This window comes from Portunus trituberculatus, chromosome 23 (assembly GCF_017591435.1).
Source record: "Portunus trituberculatus isolate SZX2019 chromosome 23, ASM1759143v1, whole genome shotgun sequence".
Taxonomy (NCBI): domain Eukaryota; kingdom Metazoa; phylum Arthropoda; class Malacostraca; order Decapoda; family Portunidae; genus Portunus; species Portunus trituberculatus.
The window spans coordinates 13,467,572-13,484,337 of record NC_059277.1 but is presented as its reverse complement, the minus strand read 5'-3'; the positions used below and the strand labels follow the sequence as shown (position 1 = coordinate 13,484,337).

General features: G+C 43.3%; 1 protein-coding gene across 1 annotated transcript in view; it reads right to left on the bottom strand.

The window, feature by feature from the left end:
- LOC123507724 overlaps positions 1-3,102 on the bottom strand; it is a 52,960-nt gene extending 49,858 nt beyond the window's left edge. Inside the window, 1 exon segment of the mRNA XM_045260882.1 lies at positions 3,028-3,102. The gene's annotated coding sequence lies outside the window, so the exon portion shown is untranslated.
- Positions 3,103-16,766: the final 13,664 nt, after the last annotated feature.

Below are 16,766 nucleotides of genomic sequence, written 5' to 3'. Positions count from 1 at the left end.
ACCTCTATTAACTACAATGTATGAGGAGTTTCATGGGGCCCCCAGAAACTCAGGGCCCTAGGCGACCGTCTATAGTGTTGCTTAATGGTAAGTCCGCCATAGGTCAGTAGTATGGGAAGTTAGCGACGGTGTGTTGGCTTTCATTCAGCGTGTCTGAAGTGCAGAGTATGATGTATCGACTAGACAAAGGCTTGTCCCCCACGCCGGTTGTGGTTCTTAAATTCAATGCTCTCTAAGCACGACTGTGTTTAAAAGGTCATAGAGATGGCTATCTGTCTCTCAAGAGTATTTTTCCATTGATAGTGTAAGATCCTTGTAAATCTATCCTTGAAATCATAAAAAAAAATGAAAAACATTTTAATTTGTACTAGATCTTGATGCGAGTAAAGAAGACACGACACAGAAGCTAAGCAGTGGAGATAAGGCGGCGGATTGTTCAGAATGCTGCCCTGTAGCTTAGGGATGACGTTTATACCGCCTTAAAAGCAGCGAGTGATGTGCACACGGCTCATACCATGGCCCCGCGACCTTGATTTGTCATGCGACGTTAAGGAAGCGAGAAGCAAGTAGTCCAGAGATATCAACTTACGTATTGTATCATTATGTATAGTGACTGGTGGTGAGCGATACTTATTGAGAAGAGCAATGCCGTAGCTAGTGTTTTTGCCGCCCGGGGAGGCCCACGGTCTTCAATTAATTTGCCGCCCTTCCCAGAAGTAGTACAATAGTATAAAAAAAAAAAAAAAAAAAAAAAATATTGCAGTGCATATATATATATATATATATATATATATATATATATATATATATATATATATATATATATATATATATATATATATATATATATATATATATATATATACACACACACACACACGCACAGACATAATTAGCTAGTTTTTTTTTTTTAACTTGGCATAAGTGTAAAAAAGAAATGAAACTTTGCTTATTATTATTAATTGTGATGGAGGATGCAATCTACGTCACAGAGAAGGTACGTTGTATCACGCCCAGGTAAATATGCTTTAGATAAGAATGCGTGCGCTCTTCCTCTAGTGTTGCTAAAACATGATCCCTTCATTTAATAATTCGTGGATAACATTTTTTAAAACATCATAATATAGGATCATTTTCCTCATGAGCTCACGAAAACACCACAATTCGTTCTTGGTAACATTGAGAAAAATAATATTACGTTATTGATCAGCTGAATATCACCATTATTTGTTCTCTGGGTTTCACCGTTTGGGCCTCCACAGAGTGTGAGAGCACAGCCTAGCGAGGTGAGGTGGTGTGCAGTCCAGCGTAGAGCAGTCTGTGCTTTGGTATATGTTTTATTTTTAACGTATCAGTTTCCTCGTGATTCATGTCCAGTAACCCCAGTACTTGTTAACAAATAAATGTAAAAAAATGTAAAAAATGATGCACTGTAACAGAAAAGGTGGTAATAGGAAGTAACGTCAATTGTCAATTATATTTGTCAATTATACAGTGGACCAAAATGCAGCCTGTAAGAAGTGCCGCCCGGAGCGGACCGCCCACCCCTGTCCCCCACCCTAGCTATGCCACTGGAAAAGAGCGCGATGGCCACACCAAGCCACAGAGAATGCTACGCGTAGGTGGCTTCTCGTAGCTCCCCGTATTATGCGCTTATGTCCTGCACTTGGTCTGGTGGGACTTGAACGCTAGCTAATAGTGATCCAACAGTCCCCCTTGCCCGTGCTGGGTGTCACTCTCTCACTTTTCCTCTTGCTTCTCCATGATGGGTAATTGTATATGCTCTTCGTTGTTGTCGTCTCTCTCTCTCTCTCTCTCTCTCTCTCTCTCTCTCTCTCTCTCTCTCTCTCTCTCTCTCTCTCTCTCTCTCTCTCTCTCTCTCTCTCTCTCTCTCTCTCTCTCTCTCTCTCTCTCTCTCTCTCTCTCTCTCTCATGTACACCAGGGAGAGAGGACATTTTCCATTATCCTCACAGCACCACCACCACCACCATCACCGCCGCCGCCGCCGCCGCCGCCGCCGCCGCCGCCGCCGCCGCCGCCATCTCCTCTCTACGCGAGTGCACAACAAAAAGTATTCCTTTGGGCAGGTTGGACAAGGCCAGTCCCACCCACGCTTTATGAGTCACTGGGTGGGGTGTGGGGGCGCCTCGCTGGGCTTAGCGGGGTGCAGGGTGACGGTCCGCGCCTGCCGTGCTGTGCTGTTCCCTTCGCGGTGGGTGATTAATTTTTTTCTTGCAGCGTGAAAAGAGGCACTCCAAAACTGTCTCCCTGAGAGCTGCAGTGGCGTGGTATCCTGTGTGTGTGTGTGTGTGTGTGTGTGTGTGTGTGTGTGTGTGTGTTTTTTTGCTATTTATTATTTTAATGGAAAAGGGGTTACGGACCAAGGGCGACAAAAAGTGGGAAAAAAGAGGCCCACTGAGTGTCAGTCTCTAACAAGAGGTCAAGAGGATGATGCAGAAGTGAGAATAAATGGAGGCGTGTTGGCGCGGCGAATTGACACGTGATGGAGTGATATTATGTTTGTCTTGTCATCGCCACAGCTTGCTCGGAGTTGTTCAGGAGGCGGTGTCGCTGTTTCCGCCACGGGGTGGTGAGGGTGCGGTGCACGGCGGCTACTCTGGCCACCAAGGAGTGTGTAATATCTCAATTGCTGGAGTAACAAGCCTTAATTTTATGGCGTGAGGCTCAAGCGTTCTCCCGATACTCTACCGCCGAGAAGGGTGACGAGATGTTGGAAGCCACTAATGAGTGTACTCTGGCTGGCCAGGGTTTGTCACTGGCATTCCTGATTAGCTTCCTGAGCTACCCGGATGGAGTGGTGGCTTCCGGGCTTCACCAGGCGCAAAACAAAACCCTCGGGCATTTACACACCCATAGTGAAATAAATAATCTGGGCGACCAAGGTAACAGTGAATAAAATCTGACGGGGACATGCGTCTCCCGCTTCATTGGTGTTAAATTGACAGTATGGGGCGTGAGCGCCTCCCAGCGGCAAGCCTGGCGCGGCCCCGCGTGGCGGCACTGACCTGTTTCTCCTTGGGTTCCGGGACGCACACAGGGCCAATGCAACACACACACTGGAGCACCGCTCAGCACCGCGGCGGCCGTAGCATTGATGCCTTACCGCGAATCCCGCCTTCGCTGCAGCGCTACAAGTTGCCACAAGTCAATTACTCATTTACTTATTTACCTGTTTGTTTGTTTATTCACTTATTCATCTATATTTATTCGCTCATTTATTTGTTTTTGTTTATATAATTTGACTATATAGCTCACTCATTTATTGATATTTATCTGTTCGTTCATTTATTTTCTACGTAAATACGGTCTTTCCTGAACAAAAAAAAGTAGTAGTAGTAGTAGTATGTAGCGTGATTGTGCAAGGTGAATGTATTGGGTGTGGTGGTGAATGGCGTGCGTGTGTGCCCAGCAAGCCGTCACACTTGCCGCCCAACTGGACCGACACCACTCGCAGGATTATTCACATGCTTGACGCTTTAGTGAAGTCAGGACAGCTCTTAATAGTTCAACGTCTTCCTGCAGGTGCGTCAGGTTAGGCCATTAAGCCTACTGCAGTGCAGTTGCAGTTGACCCCCTGAGAGAGAGAGAGAGCAGGTGATTGGTATTATCCCTAACAGAGAGCCTGGTCAGGGATTCAGGGAAGAGGGGTGGGGGAGGGAAAGCCCACCGTTACCGCCGCTGTCGTCAGTAGGCGTTGACGCGTCCACGCCGCGGGAGGGTTTGGCGTAAAGGGAAACCGGAAATGATGCAAGACTCGTGCGCCAGTCACGGTGACCAGCAGATCTACGGTGGCTCGTGACGGTGAACCACGGGGCACCTTCTTTCCTCTATCACATGACCAGCGCCTCACCCTCCATCCATCCCGCTAGCTTGCCTCCACCGCCCTCTCCTTCCCTCTCCTTCCCTCTCCCCAATCCACCTTCCATCCTCCCCATTATCACATTCTTTCCTTTATCACATGACCATCGCCTCACTCACCATGCACCCCGCTAGCTTCTCTCCACCGCCCCTTTCCTTATCTTCCCTCTTCTTTCTTCTCCTCTTCCCCACTTCCACCTTCCATCCTTGCCTTCATTAAGACTCTTCAGTGCCTCATTTGGGCGAAGTTCAGTAGTCTGTGGAAGGCTTTGGTGGGTTTCTAAATGATGGTTCTCGTGTTTCTTGTGCTTGTTTAACTATTTATAGTAAGACTTGCTGAGGTTTGATGAGTTTTTTATGGTTTTTGTGGTTGCTTAACCATGGTGGAAGTTCTTGGTGTCGTCAAGGGTGTTTTTATGAATCTCGTGATAGTTTGATTTTTATTTTTTTTTTCACTGGAAGTCATTGTTGATTTTTACTAGCGATAATTTCATGTTCTATTGAAAGTAATTTGTGTTTTTCAAGTGATGTTGTCACAGGTTTGGCTGGAAGTTATTGTTCATTTTGAGAACGTTTTCATGATTCCAGTAATAGCTTGATAGTGTTTATCGGACGTTTTATTATTATTATTATTTTTATTTTTACTTTTCAAGGGTGTGTTCGTGTTGCTCGTGTTTGTTTGACAAGTTCTAGCTGGACCTCTGGGATTTGTACGACGTTTTCTGATGTCAGTGATGGTTTGACAGACTGGAGAGGAAGTTTTCTGAGAGGTTTTCATGATTTCAAAATTTGTATCATGCATTGGAAAACCCTTCGTGAGCATCCCACTGATCCCACCGTGGCCTTTCAAATCCGTCTTTATGAGGTCCACGCGTGTCGAGATCAATATTCAGGAACGCTTTGTCCTCCCACCACCACTGTTTTTCAAGACCTCAGAGATGATTACCCAGGTTCTCAAAAGTATTTTTTCTGTTGATTATATTGAAATCTTATTGATCTGTCACTAGAAAAATATAGAATACACTTAGAAATCTGTCACTTCACCTAGAGCGTAAGGAAAGTATTGGAAGTGCGACGCAGAAGTGTTTCAAATTCTGTCCAAAATGTGCTTCTTAAAATTAGGCAAGTCACGCACGCCATAGGTTGCGCAACAAACTCACTCACTCACACTCTCTCTCTCTCTCTCTCTCTCTCTCTCTCTCTCTCTCTCTCTCTCTCTCTCTCTCTCTCTCTCTCTCTCTCTCTCTCTCTCTCTCTCTCTCTCTCTCTCTCTCTCACATGACATCCTGAATGGAAAGATACACAATAGCGTCACCTTGCCTACAGTCTCCCCCGTCACCATGACTCACCAGAAAGCGTCACAGTTGTCCCTAAGCTGTGTCGCCTCCTATTCTCCTTACTTATCTGATCGTCTGTGTTTTTTTTTTCTTCTTCCTTTAATTAACCTTGAGAAATGGGATATCTGTTGTGGCGGCGAGGGCAGTGGTGGTGGTGTAGCTAGTGGTAGTAGTAGTTCTTTTGACTGGATGTTTATTGTGGAAGAGACGTAAGCGGTGGTGGTGGTGTAGTGGCAGTAGTAGTTCTTGCAATACTGGTAGCGATGGCAGGTAACAGTAACGATGGGGTTTGAACTATGAAAAAAACTAGTAAACTCGTCATGGCCTCCACCACAGCCTGTTGAAAATAGATATACGTGATTAACGAAACATTAAGAATACAAATTTTGAGAGCTTCATCAACCGCTTCTTGTGCTCGTATTCTTAAACCCTTTCTCTGTTTCATAAGTGTTCTAGAATGCCACGACGATCATTACTCAGGTTTTCGTGGCTGCTTCTCCCACTGCTGATTTCTAAGCCCTGGTAAACTAACACGTCATGGAAACATCTCAGAAAACCTTGGCAACTTGTACGAGAGCTTGATGTAAGATGTGATGAGAAGCCGATGGTGTAATAGACATGTAATACTCTCCTTGTAGACGTTTTCATCATGCACGTGTTCACACAACCACCCATCCAGACACGCACATCATACACCCACCCAGCCACACACACATACACGCACAAAGCTTGCAGGTAAATAGAGACGTTCCCTTGTTTGCTTTCCATACGCTACCTGCCGCACAAAGCTCAGGAAACACGCTCCACCTCAGGATGTCAAAACGGAGCATTGGCCTTGCACTGTCTATCCACTGAAGCTGGCGGAGATAAAAGAGTGTTCGTGTCCGCACGCAACAAGCTGATCACTCGCTGCGCTTCCTACATCTCAATGATCCTCACGCACACCATGTCAATTTCCCTATGGCACTGCCGCGTAAAAGACCACTTCACATGTTGATGAGTCCATGCCGCCACTGATGCTTTGGTACAGTTTTTTTTTTTTTTTATTTATACCATGTGGGCTTTTCACGGGAATTTATGGGCTATAAGGAGATACTTTTTGGGGTACCTCCTATCTCAAAGCCCACCCGCTAGGAAACCGTTGCCCCGAGTGAGGAAGCCTAACCTACACTCGGACCGTGGACCTGTCAGTGACCTGTGTTCCTTTTCCGACAATCACTATTTTTCGAACTTTGCGCATTTATTTCTCATGTTGAATTCAAAGTTGTAATTGTTGTACTTGACTTTGAGTACAGGAAATTATTTCCTGCTTTTCGTTTTTTTTTTCTTTTTTCTTATATAGTGTGAGTAACGCTGAGTACTGCCACTGTATTCGCTGCTTATCTTAAGAGGAGACTAAAAAGGAACGGCGCAGAGGTGCTTGGGATCTCCTTTGTAATTAATACTAGCAACGAAAAGACAAGGAGCTTAAGAGGGAAAGGAAATCGTAATTCTGGTTCCGACTCCTGAACTGCGAGCCTTTTCTTGACTACCGCCCACACCCAATGCTTTTGTTTTAGGGAGATAGCCTTGGTAAATTATTATTATTATTATTATTATTATTATTATTATTATTATTATTATTATTATTATTATTTTTATCATTTCATGCAAGAGGGTCACTGGCCGAGAGCAACAGCATTGAGGGAAAAGTAAGAAAAGAACCCCACTTAATTGCCAGTTCCCAGAAGACTACCGAAAAGAAAACTCTAAAGTACGAAATAAGTGTTGTTGAAACTTCCATCTTGAAAGAGTTCAAGTCATGCATATGAAGTAAGGAATACAGAAGCAGGGAGGGAGTTCCAGAGTTTACCAGAGAAAGAGATGAAGGACTGAGAGTACTCGTTAACTCTTGCGTTAGAGAGGTGGACAAAATAGAGGTGAGAGAGAAAAAAGAATCTTGTGCAACGAGGCCGAGGAAAGAGTGGAGGCATGCAGAACAGCAGCTGGCGTGAAAATAGTGGTTGAAAATAGCAAGAAACATAACATTGCGGCAGCGATACTGTAGGTATGTCGTTAAAAAAAATATATATATAGGAAAATATGAAAAAAATAGAAAAAGAAAATGAAATAAATGCTTAAATCAAACTAAATCAAATGTCATGAAATAAAGAAAATAATTAGAATATTCGTAAATTTCACAATCTTCTGTTGCTGTAAATGATAAAATCCAAACGAAGCCTCGGTGCTGAAAGGTTCAAATGGTTTATAAATCTTGGCAACGACTGTCTTCCAATGTCGCTACAGTGATTGGTCGGGTTACCGTGTGTGCTTTCCCTCAATACTGGTGAATATGCCTCACCCAGCAGTCACTGGAATCATGAAAACAATAGAACTTCCTTTAGTGGAGATTGCTGAAACTATTTGAGCTGAGACTTCCAATCGTTCCTGAAAATTCGCCTCCTTGATCCATCTCATGACCACACCGTCACTATACCGCACCGCACCACACCACACACACACACACACACGGTAGCTCAGTGGTTAGAGCGCTGGCTTCACAAGCCAGAGGACCGGGGTTCGATTCCCCGGCCGGGTGGAGATATTTGGGTGTGTCTCCTTTCACGTGTAGCCCCTGTTCACCTAGCAATGAGTAGGTACGGGATGTAAATCGAGGAGTTGTGACCTTGTTGTCCCGGTGTGATGTGTACCTGGTCTCAGGCCTATCCGAAGATCGGAAATAATGAGCTCTGAGCTCGTTCCGTAGGGTAACGTCTGGCTGTCTCGTCAGAGACTGCAGCAGATCAAACAGTGAAACACACACACACACACACACACACACACACACACACACACACACACCATGTAGTGTAGTGGTTAGCAAGCTCGACTCACAATCGAGAGGGCCGGGTTCGAGTCCCGGCGCGGTGAGGCAAATGGGCAAGCCTCTTAATGAGTGGCCCCTGTTCACCTAGCAGTAAATAGGTACGGGATGTAACTCGAGGGGTTGTGGCCTCGCTTTCCCGGTGTGAGTCCTACCCGAAGATCGGTCTATGAGCTCTGAGCTCGCACCGTAATGGGGAAGACTGGCTGGGTGACCAGCAGACGACCGAGGTGAATTACACACACACACACACACACACACACACACACACACACACACACACACACACACACACACACACACCGCTAGCTCACTATAGTTTCAGTTCTATTTCCAAACATTTTTAACATAGAAACTTTCACTTTTGAAATTTGATACTCAATAACTCTAAACTGAAACCTGAAAATTGTACCAGCATTATAAAGACTCGCAGAAATATGTGTTAATTAAGTGAAGCCGTGGTACAGTGGAACCATGCGTGCTTTGGGATCCGAAGGGTCGCCAAGCGCACGGGTTCGAATCCTGTCCACGGTCCGAATGTAGGTTGGGCTTCCTCACTCGGGGCAACGGTTTCCTAGCGGGTGGGCTTTGAAGATAGGAGGTACCCTAAAAAGTACCCCCTTTAGCCCATAAATTCTCGTGAAAAGCCCACATGGTATAAATAAAAAAAAAAAGCATGATATGCTGCTGGTAGTGAAGTATTGATATATATATATATATATATATATATATATATATATATATATATATATATATATATATATTTATATATATATTATGTATGCATATATAATGTTGTGAAGGTGGTTGCGAGTAATGTGAGGTAAAGGATTGAGTCTAGTCAATGCTGGGATAGAATGGAATCTAAGCTATTTGTACTGGGACCTAATTCTTTGAGAGATTGGTACTAATTGTGGAATTCAGAAGTGTATGTGAATGTTTGAAGTTTTAGTGTGACAGTGCTAAGTAATAGTGTTGATGGAAATCAAAAAGTTTGCGTTTACACCAAGTGAATCGAATCGATCAATTCATGAAGAATCAACACTTTTCATGAATCGTGTTGATTCGCCACATTAGTTTCAATGTAACCGTTTACACCAGGCGAATCGACTCAATTCAAATCACGCCGATTCATGGCGATTCAGAATCAATGATTGGTTTGGACAAATTTTTTTCATGAATCAAGGCGATTCAGCCGAGGAGTAAGTACCATGCTAGTGGATGTTGTAATAAATTTAGTAAGAGAATAATGTGCTATGTATGATCCCAGTGATCCTGTGCGTCGAAACCATGTATATGTATTGTACTGAACCATAGCTAGACAATATTATTTTGCATATTTTAAAAACAAATCACAACAGAAAGCATTATGGACATGGTTTTACATTTTCATTTGGCATCTGTAGATGCGATAATATGGTATCAACTGGTGCGCCCATTTCTTCCGCGGTGAATGTATGTATCAGTGGATCATTCTGTCCTACCACTCGACAGCTCCACCTGGCGAGACAAATTACTCTTTCAAAGTACTCTCTGAGTGTCATGAGCTAACATGGCTTCTATTGTAGGCCTAGTACTTCTTGTTGGTATTGTACTGAACCATAGCAGGAATTGCTGTAACCAACGAATTGCTGACAGTATTATTCTACATATTTTGTAAACAAATGACAACAGAAAGCATTATGGATATACTTGCATATTTTCAGTGGCAACTGTAGGGTGTATCGTCTACTTTTGAAATGCGTGACGGAACGTAACCATCAGCCAGCCAGGCACCAAAGTGAGAGAGGGGTGTAAACTTCCTGCTATTAACCCTTGTGCCTCTGATTTCGTTCACTAAATACTATGGTATGGCACGTCATATGGAGTAAAATTTAATGTGACAAAATACTAGAATTAACATACCTTTGTTTTAATATCCTCTTGATATCCTACGTAAGCCTAAATAAAGAGTAGATGTAATAATGTGGTATTATCTGGTACGCCCATTTCTTCCGCGGTGAATGTATGTACCAGTGAACCATTATGCCCTGCAGTGGTGAGTGTGGGATCGAGCAGACGTCTAGGCGCAGGTTCGAATCCCACAACTTATTGCCTTGATACCTTGCCACTTGTCGAGTGGTTTTAAGTTACCTACATGTCACCATGATACCCATGCAGGTTCTAGGTCAGGGGTTCTCAACCTGGGGTACGCGTACCCCCAGGGGTACGTGAGAGGAATTTTTGGGGTACGTGGCGGGTTTCTCAAAATGCTTCAGTTTTAAATAGCAGCAAATTCGTTTGTAGTATACAATGTGTCCTTCACTAGAACCAGGACACGTTAACAACGTTAACAAGGAAACTCTTGGAGTTATATCACTTGAGAGGAAGCTCTCTTGGATTACAGTTGCCACACAACCTTGCAAACCTATAATATTTGCTCCGATTTCTTATTTTATATGTTATTCACACACACAGTGACTTATTTATCACTGTTACTAGTTACAAGTTGCAACTAGCTGCAAGCAACACTAGTTCACTGCCATAATGATCGAAAATTGTCTGATATAGTTCCTTTTGGTAAATGCATTGCATGTTAGTCACATATAGTGTCTCCCTGTGAGGTACCAGTTCCTATCGACACTACCTCATAGAAACATACTAATATTAATTAAAAATTGTGTCTGCTCCACATATATAACACAATTTAAACTTAATAAACTAAGTCAATAAACCATGCATTTATTGTTACCCTTCCTGACGCTGCATTGTGGGTAAGGGTACGTGATCAATACTGAAAGACTTCGAGGGTACATCACATTAAAAGGTTGAGAAGAAGAAGAATTAACCTGTGCAGAAGCGAGGTGAAATGTGTGTTAAGGTTCCGTGCTGTATTTAATTAAGTCTCTAGAAATGAAAGATCTTGGTACACCAGACAATTATGTTTTGCTCTATATTATGATGTCAGTCGTATAAACTCAAGTAACTATAAAGAAATACCATGGTAGAATAAGAACAGAAAAATACTGGTAGGAGTAAAACCCTGGCAAATCAATAGATACATCGTAATACAGTGTTTAGAGACGATTACTCTGTACCGCGAGACGATACTGACTCTCTCCTGCGAACACTGAAATTGTGACAGTTTGGGTCCTCTCCTATTGATATTAATCAAAGTATTGCGATTTATTCACAATAGTAATATATTACACTCCGACGGAACACGGGCCTAATGTGTTTGAGATGTGGCATTTTGTTATAGTACATTTCGCTCTATATAGCGACTGTTTAGGACTAAAAAACTGTAGCTTCAGGTAGATATTCAATAATGTTATCTATCGATTTTCAGTCTTAAAGTAGGGAAAATTACGAATATTGATGCATTTCTTTTATAGTCCTCCTTGCTTCTCGAAAAGGTGCACGAATTTAGAAAAGGTTGAAGAACACTAAACTGTACCCTGAAAAAAAATACAGTAAAAGAGATAAGATAAAATGACCAACATCTCTATTATTACGGAGGCTAATAATAATACCAAGACTAATTAAGTAATTCAGAGATAACGAAACGAACGACGATCACGAGAGCTTCCACGATAACAGTGTGTACGATAAGATTTGATTCCAGATTCCTCGATAGCGCTCCGAGTTTCCAAGATAACAATGGCATTCCAGTTTCCTCGATAGCGATGCAAGTTTCCAAAATGACGATGCCTTTCCATGATAAAGATGCCCTTCCAGTTTCCAAGATAATAATGCGAGTTTCCACGATCAAGATGCAATTCCAGTTTCCACGGGAACGATGCGGGTTTCCACGATGTCGATGCGGTTCCAGTCCTCACGATGCGATTTCAAGACACAATATTGAAGTCCACTTGCCTACACAGGTACTGGGACGAACCCTTTCACCCCGTAAGGATCCACCCAACACCCTTGAGTGCGAGTAAAGTGACGCTGCCACCTTCCTGCGCTGCAATTGAAGTCCACTTGCCTACACAGGTGCTGGGATGAACCCTTTCACCCCGTAAGGGTCCATCCCACACCCTTAGGTGCGAGGAGAGTGGCGCTGCCACCTCACTGCGACGCAATTGAAGTTCACTTGCCTACACAGGTACTGGGGCGAACCCTTTCACCCCGTAAGAGTTCACCCCAGACCCGTGAGTGCGAGGAGAGTGACGCTGCCACCTTACTGCGCCTCACACGGGTAGCCATGAGCATAACCCGCCACACTCCACTCCCCAAACACTGTCAGTGAGTCCTTTTCACCCCGTAAAGGACCACTGGTACGGTCAGTGCCTGGCTCATGGCGCACAGCGTGCCCTCGTTCATGGCGAGTTGTTCAGCCCGATGTCATTATAAGCAGAGGTCCTGTACACACCACTCACCACCAGACTCTATGCAAGGAGCCCTTATCACCCTTAAAGGCCCCTCACGGCATCATCTGATGGACGGTAGACACGGCACCCTGCTTAAGGCGACGCCTTGCCTAGTATGAGGCGCTGCAAGTTGACAACAATCAGTGAGCTTGAAGCCGCGAAGGAAAATGAGTCCACGCTAACAATGGGATTCCACGACAGGTTGCGATTCCAGTGTCCACGGTACAGATGTGTTTGTTGAGGATAACGATCCGTTTATCGAGGCTAACGGTGCGGCGATGGCGATGGCGAAACGATCCAAAGTATTATTACCTACACAGGTACTGGGACGAAACTTTTTACCCAGAAAGGGTCAACCCCAGTCCCGTGGTTATGAGAGCAGTGACGATGCAACCTTGCAATGCCTCACACAGGTCGCCATGAGCAATGACCCGCCACACACCACTCCCCAAACGCTGTCATGAAGTGAGTCCTTTTTTAACCTAACCTAACCTAACCTAACCTAACCTAACCTAACCTAACGTAAAGGACCACTGGTACTGTCAGTGCCTGGCTCATGGCGCACAGCGTGCCCTCGTTCATGGCGAGTTGTTCAGCCCGGTGTCATTATAAGCAGAGGTCCCGTACACACCACTCACCATCATATTCTATGCAAGGAGCCCTTATCACCCCTTTAGGGCCCCTCACGGTACCATCCGGTGAGTGGTAGACATTGATCTCTTGCTTATGGCGACCCTTGCCTAGTGTGATGCGCTGCAAGTGGACGACTAGTAGTGAAGCTTGAGGCCACCAAGGAAAAGCAGGACCTGCAGCCAGTTCCTGCCTTGGGCCCCAGGCCGGACCCGACGGCCACCTCCTTCCCCCGTGCGGCGCCCAAGGCCGTCACGGCCCTCAAACATCTTTAGGCCGAAAGTTCTCAATCGTCGTTTTAATTTTGATTCGAATATAAAATCGTCGATGGTAAATGAAAAATAGCTTTGGTGTGAAAGTGTGCAAGAGTTAGCTGATTAATGAAACAAGGTGAGGCAGCTTTGCTCCGGAGTATTTAGTGTACTTTGCATGTTGCTGCCTTGAATGTGTACGTGTTTGTAGGTAACTGGATAGAAACAGTAGACCAATGGTAGTTGTGTAGCTATTGGGGAACTTTTGAAAATTAGTTAAGCTTCTGGATAGAGTGGATGAGTGCACACAGGTTTGCGTGTCTTATACATAAACTGCCACTTGTAAACATAAATTTTTCTATTTCATGCTCTTAGAAAAAAGCAAACTTAGTTTTCTTTATTTCCCTGATCACAATGACGTGTAAATATCAATGTTCCAATCATAAGGAAACACTAGGAGAGGACCCAAACTCCCGTTGAAGTTGCCAGATTCAACAGATATCGTAATATTTCACAGAAAAGATGGTCAACTGCATATCGTATATTTTTGGATATTCTTTTGTCACATAAGGAGATATCAAGATAGGTAAAGTATTTCTAAACATGTATCTACGACAAAAACGCTATAATAGTAGAGTTAGGTTATAACTATGCATTGTGTTTTTTATATACCATCTTGCTCTATTCCTGGAACAAAGATTACTTCTTCCTCAATTGATAGCTCGAAGTTAGTTTGATATTTTCTTTCCTTCTAGGTTAGTAAGTAGACTACAAGACACCATGAACCTATGAAGCCCCGTAAATGAGATTATTTTCATAACTTAGAAATCAAAGTCTGATAATGAGATTGTCTATTGCCAACCAAACCGTTCTGCATAGACGTCTTCAGCGTCATAGAGACCTAATGATGTTAGCTCATGGACAGTGGCCATCCTGACAGCGCGAAACCACAGGGGGTTCATAAGAAGATTTCCAGGGGTACTTAGATGGCTGATCTAATAAAATCCTTTGCAGTGCCATTGCATATTGAGTTCCATGTTCCATGTGACAATACTGGGGGTACTGGTAGATGGTCTTATAACTCAGGGGGTTCTTAACGATAAAAAGGTTGAGAACCCCTGTTCTAGGTGGTTACACCAAATATACACTTTGTGTGGTGATTGGTCCCTATAGTATGGGTACCACTATAAATATAATTACCTGCGCTACAAATGAGTGGAAGCTGAACAGCGTTTCCAATACTCATGTAACCCTACAGGTGCTATAGGCCAGGACATAAAAAAAAAAAGAAGACAGCTCTACGTAGCGAGATAAAGTATGCTCTCAGTCTCAGTAACTGGGCATGGCTTCTATTGTAGACCTAGTACTTCTTGTTGGTGACACGCGCCACCAACATCTTAAATTATTCTATGGTTATCCTAAAAAAATAATAAAATCTGGATTATTGACTAAATCTGGGAACAAGTGTTCAAAGCTCCTACATTCAAGTCTTCTAGAATTAATGGCATGCACCCCATATTCTTTGTCGACGCCTACGCCTACGCTTCATCAGCCACTGTAACACTGCTATTTCTGCAAAAGCTAATACGTCCATACTTCCCGAAGGCTGAATGACGTGAATCAGCAGGTTGGAACTATGCATATTCAAAATGACTCAATTCAAATGATTCTTCGTAAATTGAATCAATTCGACTCGCTTTGTGTAAACGCTGCGTACCTAGATAATAAAAGGATCAATGCGATTTTGTAGTGGAAGAGATTATTGTGACAGAAAATAATGTGTTGGTAGTTTGGTCATGTGGAGAGAATGGATGAATGATGAATGGGTGAAAAGAATCAAACTGAATGTAAGATGTAGAGGATTAAAAAGATAATGAATAGAGTGAATGGACGCCGTGGACGGTGTAAAAGAGTTAGAGGAAAGAGGGAGGTACCTGTGAAGCAAGGATGATGATGTGTGGTAGGACTGAATGAAGACCGCCTAAGACAACACAAACATGTACTGTATAAAATTATGTCATTGTGTTTGATACAAGTGAACGGAGAACAGTTAGGATTGGTAAAACTGAAAAGAAAATGTTATTTTTATATATTTTTATGTAAAAGTGGAAAGCTGGCCAAAGGCAACATAAAACAGGAAAAAAGGACTCAGTTGCCAGTCCCGTCCCCTTGCTGGTCCGAGAGAGCTAACAAAAAAATAAAGGATAAATGTCTTAATTGAAGCCTCCATCTTATAATTATGAGGTCAAGTCGTAGGAAGATGGAAATACAGAAGCAGGTATAGGGAGTTCCGGAGTTTGTAAGAGAAAGGTATGACTGATTGAGAGTACTGATTAACTCTTCCATTAGACAGTTGGACTGAGTAAAAGTGAGAGGAAGAAAAAGAATTGTGCAGCGAGGCCACAGGAGGGGAGGCATACAGTGAACATAACCATACATAACCAGTTCACAAAAATATATGCGTTTGTTAGGGGTTTGTCGTGCCGCCCGTGTGTTACGTGAACAGTACACGTAATATCTCGCTCCGCCTCCACGGTCCATCGGACCATCACCAAAGGCTGTGAGTCTAGAATTGAGAGGGGCGGAGAACATTGCTGCTGTGCTGTGCCATGCCTGTCTCATCCCTGTTAGGTACCTGGTACTGAACATGGCTACGTCTGCAGGATCTGTACACTTGGAAAATGTATAAGTAATGGCTATATTTATGATCTATTCATATTCCAGGTAGCTACTGTTTTCTCCAAATGAGTTTTCTTTTTTTTTTTTTTTAATTAGGGGAAATATATTTTTCAGTGTCTCATTCTTTAGAATTTATACAGACACATGTAGTTTCAAAAATATATTACTGATAACTTGACTGATGAACGTATTTTGCAATATATCCTCACATTTAGTCAAGATATCCTTGAATTCCTCCTAATACAGGGTATGTATGGAAGAGCTTTTCTTCAAGCCTTGTCAATATGATTGACTTTCTACCCGCCATCACTGTTCCAACTTCAGCTAATGCGTTCTGTATTTTTAGGAGGTGGAGGTGGCAACCCTAGTTCCCATGGGGACTGTTATCTTCCTGAAGGGTTGGTGATCTCTGAAAAGATGTGGAAAGGTGTTAGGTGGTATCTTCTTGTGAACCCCCAGGGGTTCACAAGAAGATTTCCAGGGATACTTAGATGGCTTATCTAGTGATATCCTTTGCAGTACGATTGCATATTGGGTTATTGTCCGTCACTAAATTAACATTGTTCAATGGCAGACTACTGTAGGTTTGGGTAGATGGTCTTATAACTTAGGGGAGTTCTTAATGAAAAAAAGTTTGAGAGCCCCTGGTTTAGAAAATCATTGATAAATAACAATAAGAGAGTGGATGGCAGGACAGAACCCTGAGGAACACCACTGTTAATAGGTTTAGGAGAAGAGTGGCCATCTACCACAACAGCAATAAAACGGTCGGAG